Source organism: Aotus nancymaae, unplaced genomic scaffold, assembly GCF_030222135.1.
Source record: "Aotus nancymaae isolate 86718 unplaced genomic scaffold, 86718_ANA_hifiasm-v0.15.2.pri h1tg000029l, whole genome shotgun sequence".
In the NCBI taxonomy this organism is placed as follows: Eukaryota; Metazoa; Chordata; class Mammalia; order Primates; family Aotidae; genus Aotus; species Aotus nancymaae.
In genome coordinates this window covers 20,291,144-20,314,128 of record NW_026988442.1, presented here as the reverse complement: position 1 = coordinate 20,314,128, position 22,985 = coordinate 20,291,144, and the positions used below count along the sequence as shown (strand labels likewise).

At 48.5% G+C, this 22,985-nt stretch overlaps 1 long non-coding RNA gene across 2 annotated transcripts; it reads left to right on the top strand.

Annotated features, from left to right (window-relative positions):
* The first annotated feature begins 1,608 nt into the window (after nucleotides 1-1,608).
* On the top strand, nucleotides 1,609-22,547 carry LOC135276970 (uncharacterized). Of its 2 annotated transcripts, XR_010344546.1 has the most exons (5): nucleotides 1,609-1,645; nucleotides 7,490-7,574; nucleotides 9,768-9,974; nucleotides 21,903-21,997; nucleotides 22,493-22,547. It is a non-coding gene; the product is annotated as an uncharacterized LOC135276970 (long non-coding RNA). The 2 variants fall into 2 exon arrangements; XR_010344547.1 differs by lacking the exons at nucleotides 21,903-21,997; nucleotides 22,493-22,547 and adding an exon at nucleotides 14,943-15,438.
* Nucleotides 22,548-22,985: the final 438 nt, after the last annotated feature.

Below are 22,985 nucleotides of genomic sequence, written 5' to 3'. Positions count from 1 at the left end.
ACTCCTGTAGAGTTTTGTGATTCCTTTGGCAATGGCTAGCTCCGAGGGGCTTCGGTCTCCTCAGACTCATTATCTGCAGTCCAGAAGGCTTAGCCTTTAGGCCCTGGGGTTCTCTGTGCTCAGGGTTCTTAACATGGAGTTTCAGAACCCTAATGGGGAGGCATAGGAGACCCAAGAAGTGAAGCCCCAGCTGGGAATCCGAGTTGAAAGAAGGAAGGGGAGAGTGAAACTAACAGGGAATAGATTTGGGCCTGGATCCCTGGAAGCCCAGAGGTAGTGATGGCTGAGGTCTAGAGAAGAGGAGGGGAACCTAAAAATTAAGGATACAGATAACATTAATAGTCATGTACATTTATAGAATGTGTTGGTGTTGTTCAATAGGAGAGAAGCTTGGGATTCTAGCTCGAATTTAATTCCAAGTCCTAGTTCATTTCACCAGCCCAAAGATGAAAGATGTGTCTGGTGGGGAAGGCTTTGGCTGTGATCTGGGAGGAGGAGGCAGCTAAGCCTGGTTCTGTGGTACCTCTGCTTGCAAGTGCATGAATGAAGGAACAAGGGGCTTTGATTAGCCCGGTAACTGCAGATGCTCATGCTCCTGCACAGAACATTTTTGCATGTACACGTGTATCCTCTATGCGGTGAAAGAGGCTTTGCTCAGGTGGGGTGCCAGAAGAAACACACTGCATGGTTTCAGAGACCAAAAAGTTCATGAACTCCTGGCTGGTGGAGGCCCTAAATCCGGTGGCCTGCCTCCCTTTGGAATCACCCCAAGCGGACTGACATTCTCCATCCTTAGCCTCTGACCTGGGAAGGGTTGCAAACTCCAGTGTTGGCTTTTCTTCCCCGGAGCACAGAAGCACAGAAACTGACCCAGTGACCAATACCATCACATTGCATCCAGAAGCCAAAGTGGTTCAGGCCGGTTTGGAGTGATCAGCTGCATCTTGGAGAGTCTGACAATCCCAGAACACAGTCTTAATGGCACACTGACACACAGATACACAGACACCTACACCCTGCACGCACATTGATGCCCACATTGATGGTGCGGGGACTGATGTTGAGGCACTGTCAGTTCCCGTACCAAGCCACCAAGTGAGCACTGACCGGCCCGGGGCGCAAGCGGGCGAGAGTTAGGCGGAGCCGGCAGCTCCTTGGAGGAGGCCCGGGCTTCCCGAGCCTCCAGGGCGGACTCGCACAGCAGGCAAGCCCCGGCCACGTCTCGGCCTGCCGCCTGCCGTCCAGACCCGCCACAACGCCCTAGAGCCCACAAGCCCAGGAAAAGCAAACTGGGTCCCAAGGCCCTTTGGCACGTCCCGCCCCAGCGGCACCCCGCCACCGTCGTCCTCCTTTTCCGTTCTCACCGCTCCCCGCGACTCGCGGGCTCCTCACAATCCTTCACATCCCGGGGGGAAAATCCTCCCAGCGCCGGGAGTCTTCCAGCCAGCACCAATCCCACCTAGACAGGCTGGCGCCTGCACCCAGAGACGCACTCAGAGACTGACACGCTCAGACACCGGGACGCACGCACGGTGCACACGCAGGCCGCTGGTCGAGGGCTTCGCTGCGGACCGCGCCCCTGGCTGGAGTGACTGCCGTCCTGTCCTGGGAGAATCTCGCCTCTTGCGCCCCGGATCTCAGAGAGGTGCGGGAGGCTTTGCGGGCTGGATCTGCCGCCTCCACCTTCAGCGAGGCGGTTCGGGGAAGGCGCTTGGCAGGGCTTGCTGGGAGCCTCGGGTCCTCGTGCGCGGGGACGAGTGGGAGCCTGGGGTCCCATTCCCTTGCCTCCCGGCATCCTTTTTTTTCTGTGACATTTCCCATTCTTTTAGCCTTTCCTTCGTAACCTCTTTCATTGCAGAAAACTTTCTCCTTCTGTTTTCAGTTCTCTTCTGCTTTTTATCTCCGCGCTGCCTGGCGGGGAAGGGCTGCCGAGCGGGGTCTCCAGGTGGCTGGAGTGTGCGGGGGCGGGAATGAGAGTCTGGAGTCCCCCGAGACACCGCGCAACGCTAGGGCCCGCTGCTCCGGGATCTCGTCTTGACTGCTCCAACTATCCCGCTTTCCCCTTCCAGGTTCCCCCGGTGGCCGGATTTGCTGGGGATCGGCGCCCAGCTGGCGGGGGAACGGGCACCGGTCTGCTCCGGCTCCCAGGGAAGGGATCTCCGGGGAAGCTGAGCCTGGGCCTCTTTTAGTGGGTCAGGCAGGCTTCCCTCAGTCCCAGGTCTCTGGGCATTTCTGTGGCAGGACAACGCCCCTGCCTGTCAGAGGGCACTGGATTCCTACCTACTGCTTCAGCCTGTGCCCGCCCAGGGGCTTCCTGGACCCACGCTGCAGTGGGAGCTGCCAGGAACCACGCCAGATCCACCAGGCTGGTCACTTGGCTTTCTCTGTGACCTGGAGTTGCAGCTTCTGCCACACCAGACAAACCCCCTACTTCTTTGCTCTCCCATCCCCATTCCCCAGGCTCTTCCTCTCTGGGCTTCTGGAGACAGTTGGTTTAGAGTTTCTGATCATTCCCTTGCAGGCTTTCAGATGCAAAATGTGCATTCTGGGCCCTTCTGTTTTCAGAAAGGAAAACTCTGAAGTGGCTTCTTGCGTAACCCTTCCCTCTGCAGCCTGCAGTCTGCTGGCCTGGCCTCTCATCCCAGAGATAGTTGTGTTTGGATTTGTTATGTAAGGGAGGGAAGATTAGAGGTTTGCTCTGCTCCTCCTCCCCCCACCAAAACAAAAGTCCTCAAACGGCACATCCAGTAGACAGCATGGTTTCCAGCAGCCCTCCTAAAAGAAGTCAATCTGGTTGGTAGAGCTGCTTTGTGCTGCTACCTACCCCAGTACGCGCAGAAGACAATCCAGCTGCAGTGAAGGGACAGTCCTGCATCCAGGGTGTACCTGGTCCGTGGAAGCAGGCATCACTGGGCTTTCCAGGCTGGGCTTTCCTGGCCTAGAGGCCTAGCCTTATTTTGGTGAAGACGGCAGCTACTGTGGCTGAAATTTTATTCTTTCTATAGTTCCTGCCCTTTGGAGCATGTGTCCAGACCATGGAGAGCACCTATTTCAACTGGGGAGCACCTTCTCTATATCTCCTCCGAATCCTGTATGCCTCCTTCATTTCTGAATACCTTTACCACATTCTGTCAATTTCCTATGCCTCACACTTAGTCTTCTTAATGTCTTTCTCCATTGTCTTACACATATTATCCTAAATGATGCATACTGAAAGATAATCCTTTTAGGATAATATAAGATGCATTATATATATTATCCCAGAATGCCTCCTAAAAGATACATTTAGATAAGAAAATCGGAGCTCAGTGTTCACACTCGAAAGAATTAAAATACATGAGATAAGTTACTACTTAAATGCAGAAAAACACCTATATTAATAATTTGTTATGAGGCCAAACTCAGTTTTAGCTGCCTCTCTGCATTCTTTGCATGTGAAGTTACTTTCATAAAAATACCAGCCATTCATTATACATTCTTTCATATTTGTATCAAAAAGGGATGTTGTCTTTGGGCTGGAGGGACAGCTTTGGAGGCAGTGGGAGGAGCTCTGGTACTTTCTGGAAGAAACCAGTTTCAGCATCAGAAGGAAGATGAAACCCACAAATCCACTGTTTATATTGTGTGTTTTCTTTTTTGGAGATCTGTACATCTTACCTAGGCTTGGACTCCTCCCAGTAAATGGACAGCAGGGTGGAAGAATAGAAGGTGCCCATTTCAGAGCTTTGGAGCATGAGGCAGGCATTGATCATAGCCCAGGATTCCATCAGATTCAGGAGCCACAGCTGCCCTCACTCTCATGCCCCTTTGTTTCTTCTCTGGATCTGCCACCTTCACTTCCCTGCTTCTGCTGGTGTTACAGGCACCTGAGCCTTATTCTACAAAAGATCATGGTCCTGGACTGACCTGGGGGCTCACTTCTGCCTGTTCTGAGTGGACGGAGAAGGGATGCGCTTCCCATTGCCAGGCTTGACACCTATCCTCCTTTGTGTTCTGGGAGCCGGAGCATGGCACACATGTCCCTTTCTGTGGATAATGGGCAGGCAGGTCACATAGCAGAAGTGTGGCCAAACTGTGAGATTAGTTCCATTATTACGTTTCACTTAAACCTATGAAGCATGGGTTACTGTTATCTGCAGGTCAGAGATGAATAAAGCCCAGAGTGGTTACTATTTTCTCAATGTCACCCTATGGAGGAACTAGAACTTGAATCTCCACCTATCTGATGCTGAAATTTGTATTTTTGTCACCAAACTTTATAAATCCACTATGCCTTATCTGAAACACTCAGGTGGGGGGAAGTATGGAAGAGTGGGACATAGTATTCTTTGGTGACGGTTTCCTCTCTAATTCCCTCTGCAGAGGGTAGTTACATTTATAAGGGTGTGCTTCATGCTCTCCAGTCAGTCATAAGATGCTCTCTTTGCATCTCCAAGCCAAAAGATGGGTGATGGGAAGTTGGAGATGCAGCAGTACAAACATGACAACAAGAGTGTCAGAGAGAAACTGCAGCTCTGTTGCTCATTTCAATCGCTGGCAGAGGAGTATGGTGGTGAGAAGTGTGTGTGTGTGTGTGTGTGTGTGTGGTGGAGGAGGACACTTTGAGTTCCATTGTCTTGGGACATTGGTACTGTTTGCAATTAATGAACAGTTCTTTCATCTTTCATCTGTTCTCAATTGAACTTTCCAGTAAATATATCATAATTACCAGAGCAAGTGTTTATCGAAGCAGTGGCCTCTAGGTGAGACAATTTTTATGGAATCACCCATAGTTTAATGAAAGCTGTTTCTGGGATAATGTTGAAGCTCTAAACCTGCACATAGATTAGAGCAGGTGCATGAATAAGCAATCATGTATACACTCATGCTTACACATATGGAGGCAGGCCTGCACACATGTTGGAGCACAGAATCCACATGTGCTCATTTGCTAGATACAAACTCATGTGCTCACATAGATGCACACAAATATATACACATGCGTTATACATGTATGCATATGTATCCATGCCTATATGCATGCATGTCCAAATATGCACATGCATTTACAGTGTGCATACAGTATTCACAATTATGTGGACATAGCTGCATATATTCATACTCACATTGAAATAAAATTGATTGCACATGTATACATGCTCTCCCGAAATGCACGGGTCCATGTACATCCTCACATGCACATACATATATGCATGTACAATTGAACACAGGCCTTCGCATTCATTCACAGACAGGCACCACATAACAAGTGAAGTGTGGCACTGGTGGGGTTAATGGAGGCCCCAGACTCCCATAAATATTAATATGAAGCACTCAAGCTCTCAAAGTGGGAGACAAAACCTCTCCCCACAAGGCCTTGTAAATCATGCAGCTGCTGCGTGTTACCTGTCAGATCCAGGGCTGTGCAGTCCAGCATTTCCTCCATGAGGGCAGCCACATACGTGCTGGAGCACACGGCACTCTCTGTGCCTAGCCAGGCATCCCAGCAAATGTGCCAAGGTCGGTCCCCACTCCTCGGATTTGTGAGCAACAAAAGCAAGTATTTCAATGCTGCTGCCGCTGCTGCTGCAAGTGCAGGACTGGAGGAATGAAAAGGCATTTTGTGAATATCTGAGACTTGGCTTCTCAAGTAAAGACAGATGTTATTCTGCTGTTATCCTGGAGGGACACCATGTGGGGGCCTTGGTGAGAAGGTGGGTGCAAAAACGATGTACGGATCCTGGGCTGAATCCAGGTTTGGTGCAGTAGGGACTCCAGCTTCTGGTGATGCTCTCACCCAACAAAATTTTGGGTCCCAGGAGCCTCCTGAATCACAGTTCTCCACAGTGCTATAACCCTTTATTTAGTGAATACTCTGTTTCTAGTCCTGCCACCTAAAACCATTCAGTGGATCATTGAACAAATTGTTTGCCTTTCATATGCCAGACACTGTGCTAGGTGCTGGCAATATAAAAATGAACCAAAACAGAAACAATGGAGTTTACAATCTATTAGGAGAGAGAGACATTAGTAAGATACTGTACTAATGAGCATACAATTTCTTCCTCCTTCTCCTCCTCCTTCTTCAATGGAGTCTCTGTCATCCAGGCTGGAATGCAGTGATCATGGTTCACTGCAGCCTCAAACTCTTGAACTCAAGTGATCCTCCCACTTCAGCCTCCTGAGTGGCTGGGACTTCAGGTACAAGCCACCAAGCACAGCCATGAGTGCGCGATTTCAGAAAGAGATAAGTGATATGAAGAAAAGCCACCTGGCTCTCTGAGAGCATGCATAGGGCAGTGGAGCTGATGAATGGGGAAGAGTGATCAGAGAAGGCTTCCTGGAGGAAGTGATGTTTGAGCTGTTAAAGTCTGAATAAGAGTTAATCAAGTCAAAGAAGGAGGGGAAGAACATTTGAGATCAGTATCATCTGATAAAACTTTCTGTGACGAGAAAAATTTTCTTATCTGTGCTATCCAGTAAGGTAGCCGCTAGCTGCAAGTGGCTATTAAACCTTTGAAATATGGCTTATGCAGCTGAGAACCTGAATTTTAAATTTCATTTAGTTTTAATTGCATTTAAAATAAGTGACCAGGATCTCTATCTCCTCTGATTTTCTCCCCCTCTACTTTCTTGCCTTGCTCACTCTGTTCCAGCCACGCTGGTCACCTGTCTGTTTCCAGAAGAGGCTGGTCAGGGTTCCTCTTTAGGCAATTTGTTGAAGCTGTTCCCTCTGCCTGAACCACTCTTCCCCTAGATAAACCTGTAGTGAAATTACTCAGCTCCATCAAGTTCTTGCTGAAATCTCACCTCCTTTATGAGGCTTATTCTGATCACCCCATTAAATCTGGGAACCTGTCTCCTTCCCCCTCCCTGGGCACTGTTGACCTGGCTTATTTTTCTTTTGTATTTCTTTTCTTGTTTTTTTTTTTTCTTTATTTCTTTTCTTACAGCATTAATCACTTTAGAATTTATCGGATTATTATTCACTTCTTGCTTATTTTCTGCTTCTGTCTGCCAGCATATAAGCTCTGTGAGGTCAGTGTCTGGTGACTGTTTTGTTTACTGATGTTCCTGAGAACCATGAATGATGCCTTAGTAGGACCATAACAACCCAATAATTGGTTGAATGAACATGTGTTGTGTAAAATGTGCTTAAAGAGGAAAGAGTAATAATATCTGTGAAAGCATGGGTTTGAGGTCCTGGCTCACTCTATCAATCAATCATTAATCTATCTGTCAATCATATCTATCATCTATTTGTCAATCATTATCTACCTATTATCTGTCATTCACATCTATCATCTATCAATCATCTATTGTCAATCATATCTATCAATTATCTGTCAATCATTATCTACCCATTATCTATCCATCATTCATATATCATCTATCTGTCAATCACATCTACCTAACTATCTGTTATAATCTATCTCAGTGTTTTTTGGTACTCTAAAAAATACATACTGCTAAAATTGTTTTTAAAGCTTATTTGTATGTCACCCTCCAGAATCTTGTATACCATTAGTGGTGCACTTGGGGACACATTGTGGTGTCTGTGGAGAGAAAGAAGAAGCTGACATCTGATACGAGAGGTAGGTGGGGGAGCACTGGGGTGGGATTGCAGGGGAGGGGCAAAGGGAAGGGAAGGGAAGGGGGCAAAGTAGAGCTCAATCTTGTTTTTTCCTAGGTCCTGGTGGGTTTTTGGGAGAGAAAAGTGAGGGAAGGAGCAATTAGAGAAGGGGTTTGGGATTCCAAAGGCAAAGAGCTAACCAACAACCCACCTGCTTTCCATACACCCCCCTAATTCTCCTACTCCTCCTACTGCTTGCTCTAACTGCATGCAAAATAAAAATCCCCAAAAAACAAAAAACCAAAAAACTCCAAAACAAACCACTCCTCCTCCCTATTGCTTTCTGAGCTGAGAAGAAAGCCTCTTAAGTACTTTTGTCCCCTTGACAAGTTATTTTTAAGAGGAAATAATGTCTCTAAATCCAACATTTATGATGATATTTTTAAAAAAGAAAACACTCCACAAATCAGCAGCTCTCTTGTTTTAAGCAGTTGCTAGGGTTTGGAGAGCGGCTGCTTGGTAAACACACTTTGTAAACACCCAGAAAGATTGTATTCAGTGTCCTCAAGTCAAAATCAACCTTCCCAAGCCCCTACTTTCTGTTTCATTGACACAGGAAGAGGCTCTCTAGAAGGAGAACCCAGATGAAGGGTGGGCTCTTAGGCTTGCAGGAGGACATTTCTCCTGGGTAAGCAGGGCTGGGAAACCAAACATATCTGGGAGCAGCCATATCCCCCTTATCCTTTTGCATCCCTCTAAAAACCTTTGGCTCTTTACCTTGCACTGGAAGGGATCAGGTATAAATGTCACTAGGTCCATTTCACAGCTAGGCAAATAGAGTCAGGGGAACCTTGTCTCCAAGCAGAGCTGGGAGAGAATGTGTCTCCAGGTGCCTGCTAATACCAAATCATCTCCTTGAGTTCTTGCTTCAGTTTTTGAGAAACAAGTTGATTTCTTGGGGACAAATCTGATTTTGTATCCTCCCTCAGACGCACCTTCCTGTCTGTTTCCACACCACATCTTAGTTTGGAATATCCCCTTCCTTCCTTCTTGGTCAATTCCCAGAATATTATAACTCACCTCCGGTCCCCACTCTATTCCTCTAAGACTACCAGGGTCCTCTTTCAAACCTGGATCATGTCACTGCCTTGTTTGCAAAATCAACAAGTCATTGGTCTTTGCCCCAGAAAAGAGCAATCCTTCAAAATACTGTTCTGCCTAAACTATAGCTTTGGCATTCCAAGATGCTGAGCTCAGACTCTGAGGTGATTTGGGGAAGGTGGAAGGGCAGAAGCTGAGTGCAACAGTTTGTCCTGGCCCTCACATAATCTTCTGAAAGGGATCCGTACTTGCCTGGCTATTAGCCTGTCCAGCTTGTCTTCTTCAAGGTCAACAGAGAGTGACCTTGGGTTTTATATGAATGACTGAGATAGGGAGATATTACTATCCCTATTTTCTGGATGAGGAAATGGAATCACAGAAAGGTTAAGCAACTTGCCCAGGGATGCACAGCTAGTAAATGCCAGTGCTAGAATTCAAACCCAGGCAGTCTGAATCTGGAGGCTAAGTTTTTAATCTTTCTACTTTTCTGAGGCGAAGAGTTGGATGATAGCTGAGGTAGGTGCATTTGTAACTGGCTGGAAAAGCCTTCTGGGATTTTATTCAGTGGAGATTTAACTTTGAGAGGAGTGCCCCACTCAGCCAACTGTACTTCCACTTCTTAAGCTATCTGTGCTTTGTTAGGGATATTGCCTTTAAATTCATTTTCTTGGCCTGGTATGGTGGCTCATGCCTGTAATCCCAGCACTTTGGGAGTCTGAGGCGGGCGGATCACCTGAGGTCAGGAGTTTGAGACCAGCCTGGCCAACATGGCAAAACCCTGTCTCTACTAAAAACAAAAATTAACCCAGTATGTAATTCCAGCTACTCAGGAGGCTGAGGCAGGAGAATCACTTGAACCTGGGAGGCGGAGGTTGCAGTGAGCCGAGATCACGCCACTGCATTCCAGCCTGGGTGACAGAGTGAGAGAGACTCCATCTCAAAAAAAATTAATTTTCTTTGGCAATATTGGCACCTAGTTCTCCTCAGAAACCACTGATGGTTCCCCATGGTATCCGGGGCACATTTCCAATCCCTTAGCCTGGCCTTCAGGGCACTGCAGTTCGACCCTTGCCCCTCCATTCTTTACTCCTCATCCTGCTCTCTGGCCCAACAGGTCTCCGGAAGCTGCCTGGAGTTCACCAGCCTCCACTCCTTTGCCTGAGCTGATTCCCCATGAAGCGCTCTGTCACTTGCAATCCTTCCTTCTTTGGGTCACCTTCTCCTGCATCTCTCCTAAAGGAAGACATTTTCTTTCCTCTGAAATGCTCACTAGAGCCACACGGGGGACCCGGAAGAAATTCAGGTTGCAGAACCAGGAGAGGTAGGTATGGTAGATACGGTTTTAAACCCAACTTCTCTTCTGGCTGTCAGGACTTGAGCTAGTCACTTCCTCTCTCTGAGCCTCCCTTGTTGCCTCTTGGTAAGGTAGGGGAACATCTTGCCCATTTCTGGTTTTAGGAGGGACCCTTGGAGATAAAACTTGTCAGTGATGTTTGGTGTGTGGTGGCTGATGTGATTATGGTGGGCATGGCTGGGCTTATCGATGGTGTCTCCCCAGGATGTGTAAGGTGGCTGGATCTGAGTGTGTCGAAGTGTCTATCGCCAGGACTTACAGGAAGGAGCAGGAGCTTAGGAAATACTCCTAAAAGCAACCTGGAAGGAAGAAAGCCCAGACTCTGCAAAGCAGCTGGGGAGATCGTTACACAGGTCAAACTGGTTCTATCCTCTGGCCAAGATCTCGGGTTCAATTTGCATTGAAATTAATTGGCAGGGAAGACCCTGAAAGGTGGTGTGCAAACCCCAACAGGAGCTCCTGGGAAGTGGAATTTGCAGCTGTGAACGTACATTGAAAGGAATCTGGAGTTTCAGCCCTGAGTGCAAATATTCTTACCCCTGTACCACAGCAGGTTTTTTTTCCAGATGCTCAGAGCCCTGATTAGGGAAGGAATATTTGCATGGTTGCAGCGCAGACTTGCCTCCCACTTTAGGAACTACTTTACGGAGTCCTGAGACTGAGGGCTTGGGTCCCTAACTTAGTGACAACACGGCCAGTTTTTAGTGTCTGTGTTTCTATGAGTCTGTGTGGGTTAAGTTTATCCTGGTATGCGTGTGTGTGTGTGCACATGGGCTCATGGAAGAGGGTGTGTACGTATACATGCATATATAGCCACAGGAAAGCAGTGTGCCTCAGTGGTTAAGATGGGGGACTGAAGTCATGCTGCCTGGGTTTGACCATCACCTCTGCACTTACTGGTCCTGTGACCTCACACATATTATGCCACCCTCTCATGGTTTCAAATTTTACATCCTGTGAATGGAACTATAATACTGTCAAGTGTTAAAGCTCTTGTGAGAATTAAGTGAGATAATGCAAATAAAGTGCTTAGCACAGTTTCTGATGCATAGTAAATGCTCAATAAATAGCGATTGCCATTTTCATTGTGTTATAAATATGACGTAGACATTGTGGAGAAAAGTGTGGGCTCTGAAACTCGAGTGTTACCTCTAACACACTCTATTTGTATGATCTCGGACAAATTACCTAACCATCCATGTCTCAGTCTCTTCCTCTGTAAAATGGGGATAATACTTGTGTCTACTCCATAGGATTATTATGTCATAAAGTGCTTAGAACAGTGACTGGTGGGTACACGGGGCTCTGTTATTATTGCCATCATGATCACCATCATTGCCCTCCTCCTCCTCCTCCTCCTTCCTCCTCCTTCTTCCTCCTCCTCCCCTTCCCCCCTCCTTCCTGCTCCTCCTCCTCCCCCTCCCCCCTCCTCTCTGCTCCTCCTCCCCCTCCTCCTCCTCCTTCCTTCTCCTCCTCCTCCTTCTTCCTCCTCCTCCCCTTCCCCCCTCCTCCTTCCTGCTCCTCCTCCTCCTCTTTTTCCTCTTCTTCATCGTCGTCTTCACTGCCATAATCATAACCTTGCCAACCATGATTGGTGCCCACTTACTCCTCTAGAGGACAATCTGCTGGTGAGGAGATCTCTAAGGCACTTGATTTGTGCTTAGATCTTAGATAAGGGCCCAGTGAAGTTCCCAAGTGTCATCTAGGTTAGCATGTAGTCTTGAGTTCAAGTCCTGCTCTGCTGCCTTGGCCCCTGGGTGCACAAAGTGGGATTAGCTGCAGCTGTCCTTCTCAAGGCGCTCTGAATGATGAGTGAGGAGCCAGCTCCTGACCCGTGCTCTGCCTTCTGTAATGACAGCTGGCTCCATCCCCTGCCAGAAGAGGTGCAAGAGCTCAGCTGGCCCAGCCTCCTGGGCTCTCAGTACTCACTGCCCACTGTTGTCCACTCTTGCCTCCTTGTAAAGGGTCTCCATCCAGCCCTTAGGAGAGCAGGGGCTAACCTTCCTTGGACCCAGGCAGGAGGTTCTTACTGGGGGAGGGGGTGGGGTCCTTACTTTGACATATTAGCAAGACCCTGGCTTCTGTAGATTGACAGTCCTGGCCTGAAATTCTGGCTCCACCCCCTGAGTGGCCTGGGGAGGCCAGGTAATATCTCTAAGCCTCACTTTCTGCATATGCAACATTGATAGAATCATGTAATCTGACAAGGTGGCAAATGAAAAATGGGTGAATGAGAAAATGCACATAAGGTATAAGCACAGTGCCTGGCACAGAGCGAGTGCTCATCAGCAAATACGGCCCTTTCTCTACCTTTCCCTCCTACATCCTCCTAACCTAGGAGAGTTCCAGGGGACAGGAGATGGTGAGACACTTGAAGGGGACAAAGGGGCTCAGACTTGTTCTCCTAAAAGCATAGACAAGCGTGGGTTCCTCTGAGGGTGAGGTTGAGAATGGGTCAGGCCTGAGTCCGAGGTCTGTTGAGGCCCATCCCCCTCTCCAGGGTGTGCGCTCAGCATGCCCTTCCTGGTGTCCCTGGGATCCAAGAGGGTCAGGAACAGGGATGCAGGCCACTGCCCAAGAGTTTGAAAGTGAAGCGTATGTGTAAGTTACTAAGAACATGCTTAGCTTCTGGCACAAATCCACTCATTCACTCATCAAACACTCGGCACCTGCTCTGTGCTCAGCCCTTCTGTACCGCTGACTTTGCTGATTCCCGTGCAACCCAACCATAACTCCATGTGACTGTGAGTGGGGCTTCCAGAGGGCCTTGCCAAGTCCTCCTGCTAAGTGGCTTAGCTAGGATTTGAACCGAGATCTGTTGTGGTGCTGGCTCCAGAGTCTGTCTTCCCGGAGTCTGGCATCTTGTGAGGGATGTTCGAGTCTTATGGAAACTCAGGGTGCAGGGTCAGGAAGGTGGATAAATGACATGGAATGGGAGCCAAGAGGAGGATAAGAGCTGGTGGTGTGGGCGGAGCAGGCTTAGGAGAGGAGGCAGCCTTTGTATTTGTCATCAGCTAAGACAGATGGAGCTGGAGGACAGGCCTCTCAGGGGAGGAATTAGACTGGGTGAAAACTCACAGGTGGCAATAGATGGAGTTTCCAGAACAGCAAGTGGGCCCTGTGTGGCTGGGGAGTGGGGTGCTGGACAGCTGGAACTAGGAAGCAGAGGCTGCACATAGGTCCTAAGGGGCCTGGAGTGCCAGGGTAAGGTGTCTGGGTATCACCCTGCAGGGGTGAAACATGGCTGCCACATTTCTGCTGTGTGACCCAGCCCACGGCCATAGTTGTTTGGCCCAAGCTGGGACAAAAGCCTCATCTTCTCTGGGAAATTGGGTTTTGGATTCTGGGTACTGGTCAGAGTGCAGTGGGAGCTTGAATGGGAAAGGGTGAGAACAGGGAGCCAGGAAGCCTCACCCAGGCCTTGTGCATAAGGAGCCACAGAAAGGCTCTCTGCAGAGAGGGAAGGGCAAAGCAGACATGTAGAGAATGCCAAAGAGGTTGGAGATGGCTTAATGAAGCTCTATAATAGAGTGAGCCAAAGCATATTAAAAATTAGTCAAAAAAGACCCCATAAACAGAAAAAAAAAAACAAAAGGCAGAAAATAAAAGCAAGGTAGATGAGTAAGATTGAACCAGAAGTGACACGGTGACATAAAATCTGTGTTGAGATGGGCCAAGAGTTGATGCTGGGCCTCCTAGTGGCCAATGGGAAGAGGGAAAAAAGATCAACTGTAAGACCCATGGTGTTTCTCAAGGAAAAGCAAACCCAGGAGAGATTTAAGCATTACTGGTTCTGGGCTGGAAAGAAATTTCTCTGGTGGCTTGTCAAATACCTGGGAAGATTTTTGGTCAGAGGGGACGTGGATAGAAGTGGCAGACTTTACTCTGGAAATCAGAAGACTGGATTCTGGTTCCAAAATCATACATGAACTTGGGAGGTTGCTTAGCCTGTCTGAGACTTAGTTTTCTCTACTGCAACACGGAGGCATGTGCTGTAAAGGGCTATGAAGGTGATATTGCAGATGCGGTCAAGTAGCAGGCACACAATAGCTAGTCAGGAAGGCTAGCCTGCTTTACTCCCTCCCTCCAAAAGTTGCCTCTCTTTAATTAAACTTTTTATTGCTCTTTTGCCCTCTCCTGCCTTTGACCAGCTCCTCCTAAGGTCCACCCACTGCCCCTGGGACCAGGACACAGCCAGGCGGCTGCTGGCACGGTGCCTCCTGAAATCAGCAGGGCCCACAGCTCCCTGCTGGGCCTGTGTCCACAGCTGACTGCTCTGCAGAGCCAGGCTCTGCCAGCCTGCAATCTCCCAGAGCCTCCTCTGTGCCCAGCCCTGGGCAGGGCTGAGAACTCTGCCCCCTAGCCCAGCCAGCCCCCATCATGCGCTCCCGTAGCATCCTGTACACCTCTTTCCTGCAGAAATCTCAGGAATAGATAAATAGTTGTCTATGCTAGAACACACATTTCACAGGCCGAGATGTATGGGGCGCCTGCTCAGCACTTGGAGAATAGGTGCTGTATGTTGTTGGAATGAACGAATGGATGAATGGAATGAATTAAATGAAATTTTGTCATGGCTGGTCCTGTGGGGTCAGGAGATCACTGTTTCCATTTTATAGTTAAGAAACTTCATTTCCACCTCTTTACCAATTTCTACTTGCCAAAATTTTCCTCCCTTAGGAAGGCCAGGACTAAAACTCTAGATTGGGTCAGCTACTCCCCACCTCCACCATTGTTAACCCCTCACATCTCCACAGCTTGCTCTGATTCCCTTGTTCCTATATTTGTCTCTTAAGTCCTAGCTCCACCAATTACATAATGTGCAGGGCCCAGTGCAAAATGGAAATAAAATAAAATTTTCATTTAAAACTTATGAAGACATTCAAGATAGCAAAAGCAGAGCACTAAACCAAGCACTGTCCTTTCTAATTTCAGAGTCCGGTGTGACTACGCTGGTTGCATGCCTGTGAAGCTGGTCCTATCTCTGTGGCTGCATGGACAGCGTAGGTCTGGTTTACTGCCCCCTCCTCCTGGCCCATGCCTCATGCAGTGCCTACTCTTCATTCGCATCTCCTTTAAATATCAAATGAATAAATGAAGGAAAGAGGATGCAAAAATAGAAGTTAAATAACCTCTCGGAGACTTAGCTTTCCCATCTGTAAAAGGGGATTATCTCCCTTCCCAGGTAGGTAGGCAGTGATGACTCTGAGCCTTGGGGGCCACTGGATCATGTTACACATGTCCTGAATCATCTGGAACCACATGTCCAGGTGGCCAGAGGACAGAAATCAACCCTGCGTGGGGCAGAGTGAGGCTGACCTGATCAGGTCAGTGGACTCTGCTCTCTCTAGGTGGCCAGTGGGCCTCCTATGACGTAATTATATCTGGCTGGAGCCCAGGGAATGGGGATAGGCTGTGGCCTTCGTCTTCCTCATAAAGCCTAGTTAGTAAGCACCTACCATGTATCAGGTCCTGCAGTAGGCACTTTGCATACACCATCTTTTATCTGACTTCATTTTGCAGAGAGGGAAGTCAAGGGTCAGAAAGTAACAATGCCACATCCAGGGGCAGTCAGCTGGTCAGGGGCACTCAGCTGTGGAAGCCGGATCTGCCATGGCCTAGACCGGGGCTTGCTGAGAACAAATAATATGCACTGAAAGGGGGAATTGTGCACAGAGCTCTGTGTGTGTTGCTGGTGCATGTGTGCGGGACTCCAGAAAACATCCCATGCTTTGGCTTTAGATGCTGCTGAATTTCTCTGGGGCCAGAGCAGTGACTCTCCAGGCAGACCTGCTAGGTCCCTGGGGCTGGAGGGAGCACAGATTTCCCACCAGCCTTGACTCGAGTCAGTATCAGGAATACCCAGTGGTACTGAAACTCTAAGACAAGCATTGATTTTCCTGGTGTAATGTTTTTACACAAGCTTTTGTCATATATTTCCTTTTTTGTCTTTGTTTTTTTCTGATTAAAGAAGTAATAGTTTTTAAGCTTAAACTTGCACTAACAGTCTTGGGATGCTCATATAAGCTTGTTTTAAAAAGTTAAGAAAACGTACAATGTAAACAGAAAAAAAAGACTCAGAGTCCTGAAACTCTTTTCTCTCTCTACAAAACCATCATAAACTTGTATATGCACACACCCCCCGCAACATGCACACATACACCACAGAAACAGACTCCATGTGTGCAATCCACATAAACCACACACACACTCTCACATACACCATCCCCCCACACACATATCAAATGCACACACACACCATGTGCACACACACCACATACACCACACATGCACATGCATGACATACAGACATGACACACATGCACACACACTATTGCACACCACACACATGCACGCACACCACACATATACCACATGCACACACACTATACACACACCGTATATACATACATATGCCACACACATACCACACATGCACACACACACTACATGCACACACATACACCACAGATGCACATACATACACATGCACACACACATACCATATACACACAAACACGTGGCACCTGCATACCCACACATACCACATTTTTTCACTCTCTTTTCAAAGACTACAGAGGCCAAAAGTCAACTGCCTGCTTTGAAAACTGGGATTTGAATGTTTTTACATGGAGCTTACGCTGTGCATTTGACACAGGCCTCACTTCTCCCTGGAGTCACATCTGACCACTTTCTACCTTGTGCCTTGAAAGTGTTTGCATTTTAAAACTTGGCAAGATAGATACTTAAAAAAAAATGGGTCCAATCCATAGTTGGTGCTATGACACTCACTTTTTTCTTTTGCTTAACAATGTGTTTGGGACATCTTGTCTGTACCAAGTCTGACCTCATGCTTTTTCACAGCTGCTTGGCGTTCTGAGAATTTGCAATGTGAAACATTGCCCTTTATAAAAATGACAGCAGTGGGCATCCTCTGGATTAGGAAGTGTGAAGCAGAAGACTTCAGAGACATGCCTGGCTTAGGCAGAGCACTGTGGTCGGGCTCGCCAAACTGTGGGGGGCTGTGGGCATTGGCTTTAACTTTCAGGTGAACCTGGGTGGGAGGCTCTGGGCCCTTGGGAAGGGGCACAGGGCTGGGTTCTCCATACTGGGACCCACTCTGTTACACACTGATTCCCACTCTCCCGCTCCCGGATTCACACTCTTTCCTATCCACAATACCACCCCACCAGCACCTAGTCACGGTCCCTGATAGCAGTATAACCTTCCCTGCCACGCACCCCAACTGCTGTGGTAATCGTGCACCTGACCTCTAGCTGTGGAGGGGGCAGGCTGAAACACTTACCGAGCCCCTGCTGCAGGCCCCGCTGTCCTGGGAGCCTCAAGTGTTGTTGCCTGTGGTCCTCAGAAAGTTTACAGACAAGGAATCTTGGAGGCTTAGACAGGGAGCCGCTTCCGCACAGACACATGGAGGGGCAGTGGCAGAGCCTAGTCCACACCTTGCTGCCCTTTTGGATCTGGGAGAAGTTGCCCAAACCTGGCCACATGTGGGACCTGGGGCCCTTAGTGGGGCTGTAGCTTGTCCACTGTGAGTCCAGCTGTCTGCAGCCTCTTTCAGTGCCCAGAGCCCCAGAAGAGATGCTCACTGATGCAATTCCAACAGAACAAATTGAGAGTCACGAGGGACTGTTTCCATCATCCCCCTGGGCTAGAGGCAGAATAATGGCCTTCCAAAGATGTCCACATCTTATCCCTGGAATCTGTGAATATGTTACCTTATAGTGGCAAAAAGGGACTTTGCAGATATGATTAAAGTCAATAACTTTAGATTGGAAAATATTGCCTGGATGATTTGGGTGGAACAAACGTCATCACCACAGTTCTTACAAGTGGAGAACCTTTCCCAGGTGTGGTCAGAGAGAGATGTGGCCAGGGAAGCCGGGTTAGAGAAATGCAACGGTGCTGGCTTTGCAGATGGAGGAAGGGAGGCAACGAACCAAGGAGTGCAGGTGGCCTCTATAAGCTGAAAACGGCAAGGAAATTAATTCTCCCCTACTGCTTCCAGAACCGAATGTTGCACCGATGACGCTGTGAATTTAGCTCAGTGAGACCTGTGCCAAACATCCAACCAACAGAATTGTAATGAAAGCTATAATATAGAACTACCATTTATTCAGAAAGATCCATTTGTTCATCCACGGGGCCCTTCTCCAATCATACTACACACCTGTTCATGCATACACAATTGATGCTACTAGTGAACTTGGAATGAGTGCTTACGAGGTCAGGCATGTTTCTAAGTACTACTATTAATGATAATTCTATTAATGCAGATACTAATGATAGCAATGGTGTTGAACACCTCAGTTCTGCCCACCACCTGCCTTCTGCTAAGTGCTATGCATTTATTAAGTCATTGAATCCTTATAGCCATGCTAGGAGGCAGGTTACTCTTCCTTTACCCATTTTACATCTACTCATTATACTGGTGGGGAAACCAAGACACAGAGAGGTTAAGTAACTTGCTCACGATAACACAGCTAAGAAGAAACAGAGCTGGGATTTGAACCTAAGTCATCTGGGTTACATTTACTTACTCATACAGTTAGAGACATGCATCCCTTTATATTTACACTCACAATCACACACACACATTTCATGCTGTTCCAACCAGCCTCCCTTCCCAGTCTCTGCTCCCCTCCCTGGCCTTCCCCCCAGCAACCCCTCTCACTAGATAAGGGGCATGAAGCACCAGGTAGATAAAACAGTCTGGAATCCCCGGCTCTGAAAGGGATTTTTTAAGATAGGTCATGTCAAAGCTTCAAACAATGTATCTGTCAAGAAAAAAAAGTTGCAATTTTTTTTTCCTGGATTTTACATCTCCTTTTATGAAACTTCACTCATTTCAACCAGTTGATTGGTTCCATGTGTAATTAAATGTGAGTCATTGTGTCAGGCTTGGCAGAATTCTTCAGACCTGTCAGCTCACAGAAGAGGAAGGGACATTTTGGGATATCCTGTAGCTGGGCTGTGGTAGGGTCTGAAATGCAGTCTTCTGGTCCAGAACAGCCTGCCCTGCCCCCCATCCCCACCCCCAGGGTCCTGTGCTGGGCTGGCTGGGCAGGCCAGCAGACTGCAGAGGTAATTGGTGCTTTCAGACACCCCACAGCTGGGGAGTCGCCACCCCACCTCCCCACCTGCCTGTAGGGCAGGGCTGGGCCAGGCCATCAGGTTCCTGGGGACCGGTTGGGTCGGTTTGGAGGCGGTTATTACCAGGGCTCTCTGGGAAGAGATGGAGACCCAGGGGAGGAGGAGGGAGGGGATGGAGGAAGGGATAATGGGGATGGGGAGGATGGAAAAGGGGAGGGATTGAGTAGGGCAAAGGGGATAGGAATTGGGTAGGATAGCAGAAGATGGAAAATCATTTTAAGAAGCTTCCCCTAAATCACCAGCAGCCCACAAGATGGTAGTTGAGCCCTGCCCTGCTTCTGAGGCTCCCCACTCAGTCCAGTCCAGGGTGTGGGGGACCATAATTGAATCTGAGATGCCTTGCGGGGAGGAGGTAAGTGGGGCATGGAGTCCACTCCATGGGGATTCTGAGAAGTGATGGGCCTGCCTACGCAGCCAGTTACCTGGGCAATCTGGTGAACACAGTCACCCGCCTTCCTGTTTCCAGCCACTTTGGATCTAATTACCAAATAATTAAGGCCCAAGTCATTTTCTACTATTATTCTCCATTGTCCAATCTCATTTATCAACCCCCAACTGCCTTCTTCTGACCCACTTAATTCTTTCCTCTCTCTCCCTTCTCTTTTTTTCCAACACGCATCATACAGCTGGCCCTGTGCTGGGGCTCGCAGCCCAGGAGTCTGCGCTCAGCCTGCCTGGCCAAAGGACACGCAGGAGGCATCGCAGGGGAGGAGACATTTGAGCTGAAGGATGAACAAATGTGGAGAGATGGTGACCACATGGGGCCTGCACAGCGAATATCCGCTGAGTGCTCACTCCATGCCTGTCTCGCCTCGTATCCCTTCTCAGGGAATTCTCGTGAAAACAGTATGAAGTAGGCCTGGTGGCTCCAGTTCTGCAGTTGAGGAAATCAGTGTTCAGAGAGAGGGGATGACCTGCCTAAGGTGACACAGTTGGACCCAGGGACAGCGATGGGATCCAGATCCCTGTAGGGCTGACTCAAAACCCCATTGCCCCATCCACTAGAGATTCCTCCGCTGGGAAGGGTGTTCCAGTCTGGGGGAACTGAATGCACAGAGGCACAGGAGGGTAAAACCAGTGGGAGTTTAGAGAAGCTCCAGTGGTTCTGGACTGTTGGAGTGCTCCTGCTCTCCTGGGGGACAGCGGCGTGTGGGGGGCCAGACTGGGACAGGCCTTGACAGCCAGACTAGAGAGGTTGGACTTTGTCCAAGAGGCACCAGGGAATTTAACGTGGGAGCACTGGAGGCCCGAGAGGCAGGGTGCCTGGTGCTCGGAGGCAGACTGGCGGGGTTTGAATCCTGACACAGCCTGTCTTACACACTTACTGCTGCTCGACCTTCAGCAAATCTGTTGACCTCATGTGGCTCCTCATGAGGCGATGATAGTAGCTACTTCATGGAGTTGTCCTGAGCATGGAATAAGTGTGGCGTTTAGCACGGAGCCTGGCATACAGTAAGGACTAACAGTTATTCATGTTTTCTTTCAGGAAGCTTGCAGCAGGGGTTGTATGAGGGGTTGTCAGGGAGCCCCAGGAAGGGTGGTTTTGATTTCCAGAAGAGAGATACCGAGGCCTCTGGAGGCTGAGATGGGGGACTTCTACAGCTCAGGGTGAGAGTGGGCCTGCCGGCTCTGAGAGGCTGGGCGGGGGACAGCTCTCCCCCAACCCCCACGGCCAGTCTTCTTGCCAGGAGTGATGGGGGAAAAGACAGAGATGCCAAAGGTTATCTGTGGGTGCCCAGCTCCTCCCAGGGAGCAGATGTCAGTTGTTGGAGCTGACAGTTCCAGGAGGAGGGCAGAGAGCAGCCCCAGATTCTGTTTACCTCCAGTGCAAGGGGAGGGGCAGAGCTGCTGCTTCAGGCAGGCTGGATATTCCTGCCGTTGCTCTGTGTGCACAGATTTGGCCTGGTCTGAGTCTCACGGCCGCTGGGTCTTTCCTGTCTCTGCCTGTTCAGTTGAAGAGGTGGAGAATGTTTCAAGAAGTGCCATGGCGGCTGGGTGTGGTGGCTCATGCCTATAATCCCAGCACTTTGGGAAGCCAAGGCAGGTGGATCACGTAAGACCAGTAGTTCGAGACCAGCCTGACCAACATGGTGAAACCTCATTTCTACAGAAATGCAGAAAAATTAGCCAGTCCCAGCTACTCAGGAGGCTGAGGCAGGAGACTCGCTTGAACCCGAGAGGCAGAGGTTGCAGTAAGCTGAGATCACGCCACCGTACTCCAGCCTGGGCGACAGAGCAAGATTCTGTCCTCCCTCCAAAGAAACCAAAGAAGTGCCATGGCCAGGAGGCCGGCCTCCTGCAGGGACCCCTGGCATGTGCCATGGGAGCACTCCTGACCCACTGGGTAGCCCCCGAGGGCTACATCCTTACAAAGTGGCTTTGGTTAGTTTGGAAGGGGACCGACTGCTTTTTTAAGTACAGAGATCGCACCCATGAAGCATCTTTGACCAGCGCCAACTTCACCAGTGGGCACAGTAGGCACTGTACCTACAGTCTGCAGTACTTTCAGGGGTCCATGGAATTGTTTTTATTTCTTTAAAATCAGCAGAAAAAAATGTTAATTTAATGTATCCTGGATTATATTCATCTTTATGTTAATAGCCAGAAGTTAAAATTTTAAATATATTTTTATGGAGAAAAGTTACGTAAAACATAAAAACAAAATTTCCTAGGGGCCTGTGAAAATCATATGCAGCCTAGTCTTTGCACTTCCTTCTCCTGCAGGACAAGATCCCAAGAGTCAAAGAACTCAGGTGTTGGACTCACATGGAACTTGGTTCAAGCCCTGATTCTACTACTTATAAGCTTTGTGACCCTGGGTAAGCTATTACCCTCTCTGAGCCTCTGTTTTCTCATTGTAAAATGAGATAAAGAATGAATGGAAGACCTTTAGCAAGGGTGCCCCTGAGCACATAAAGAGGATCCAAAGTACCAAACCTGTCAAATAGCCATCAAAGCTATCAAAAAAGGCAATCAGCCTGGTGGTCAAGACCATTCACTTTGCAGATATTTACTGAGCACCTGCTATAGGTCAAGCTGTATGCTGGGTACCTCTATCATTTGGCCCCTCCCTGTTCCTCAGTCTCTGCAGACCCTGGTCCCCACTCCACCAACGTCTGTATCTTCATCACTCCACTCACTATTCCTGTCTTACAAAGATCGTAAGATTCCTTGTCTAATTTCCCTTTCCCTTCTTTATCTTTACTTCCTTGCTTGCCACTGGATCCCTGGAATCCTCCTCTTGACCTGGGCAGGTTGCCCTACCTGACCCAGTGGAGATCAACTGCCATTTCCTCGCCTTTTTCTCACTGTAGGAGCAGCTGCCCCAAACTCAGTTCCACCCACATCCGCACATCCCAGTGAGTCCCCGTTGGACACAAGACCCACCACTTCCTTCTTCTCTGCGGAGCCACATCCGAATTCAGCCCTGAAGTTATCTTCTTTAACTTTTCCCCAACAATCTGCAGAAACATGGGTCAGGTAACCTCCCATTTGAAATGTTGACAACCTCAGCTTCCTAATAAAATAAAAGCCTGCTTTCTATCTTTTTCCTGCCAAAGGCATCATGAATGATTGATTGATTGATTTAAAGAAATTAAAACATGTCACATAATTTTATAAGCAACTTAACCACTCATACTAGAGCCTGGATACCTGACATAAAGATTCCAGCTTTATTTTTTATTTTATGTATTTATTTATTTTAAGATGGAGTTTTGCTCTTATTGCCCAGGCTGGAGCACAATGGCGCGATCTCAGCTCACTACAACCTCCACCTCCCAGGTTCAAGTGATTCTCTTGCCTCAG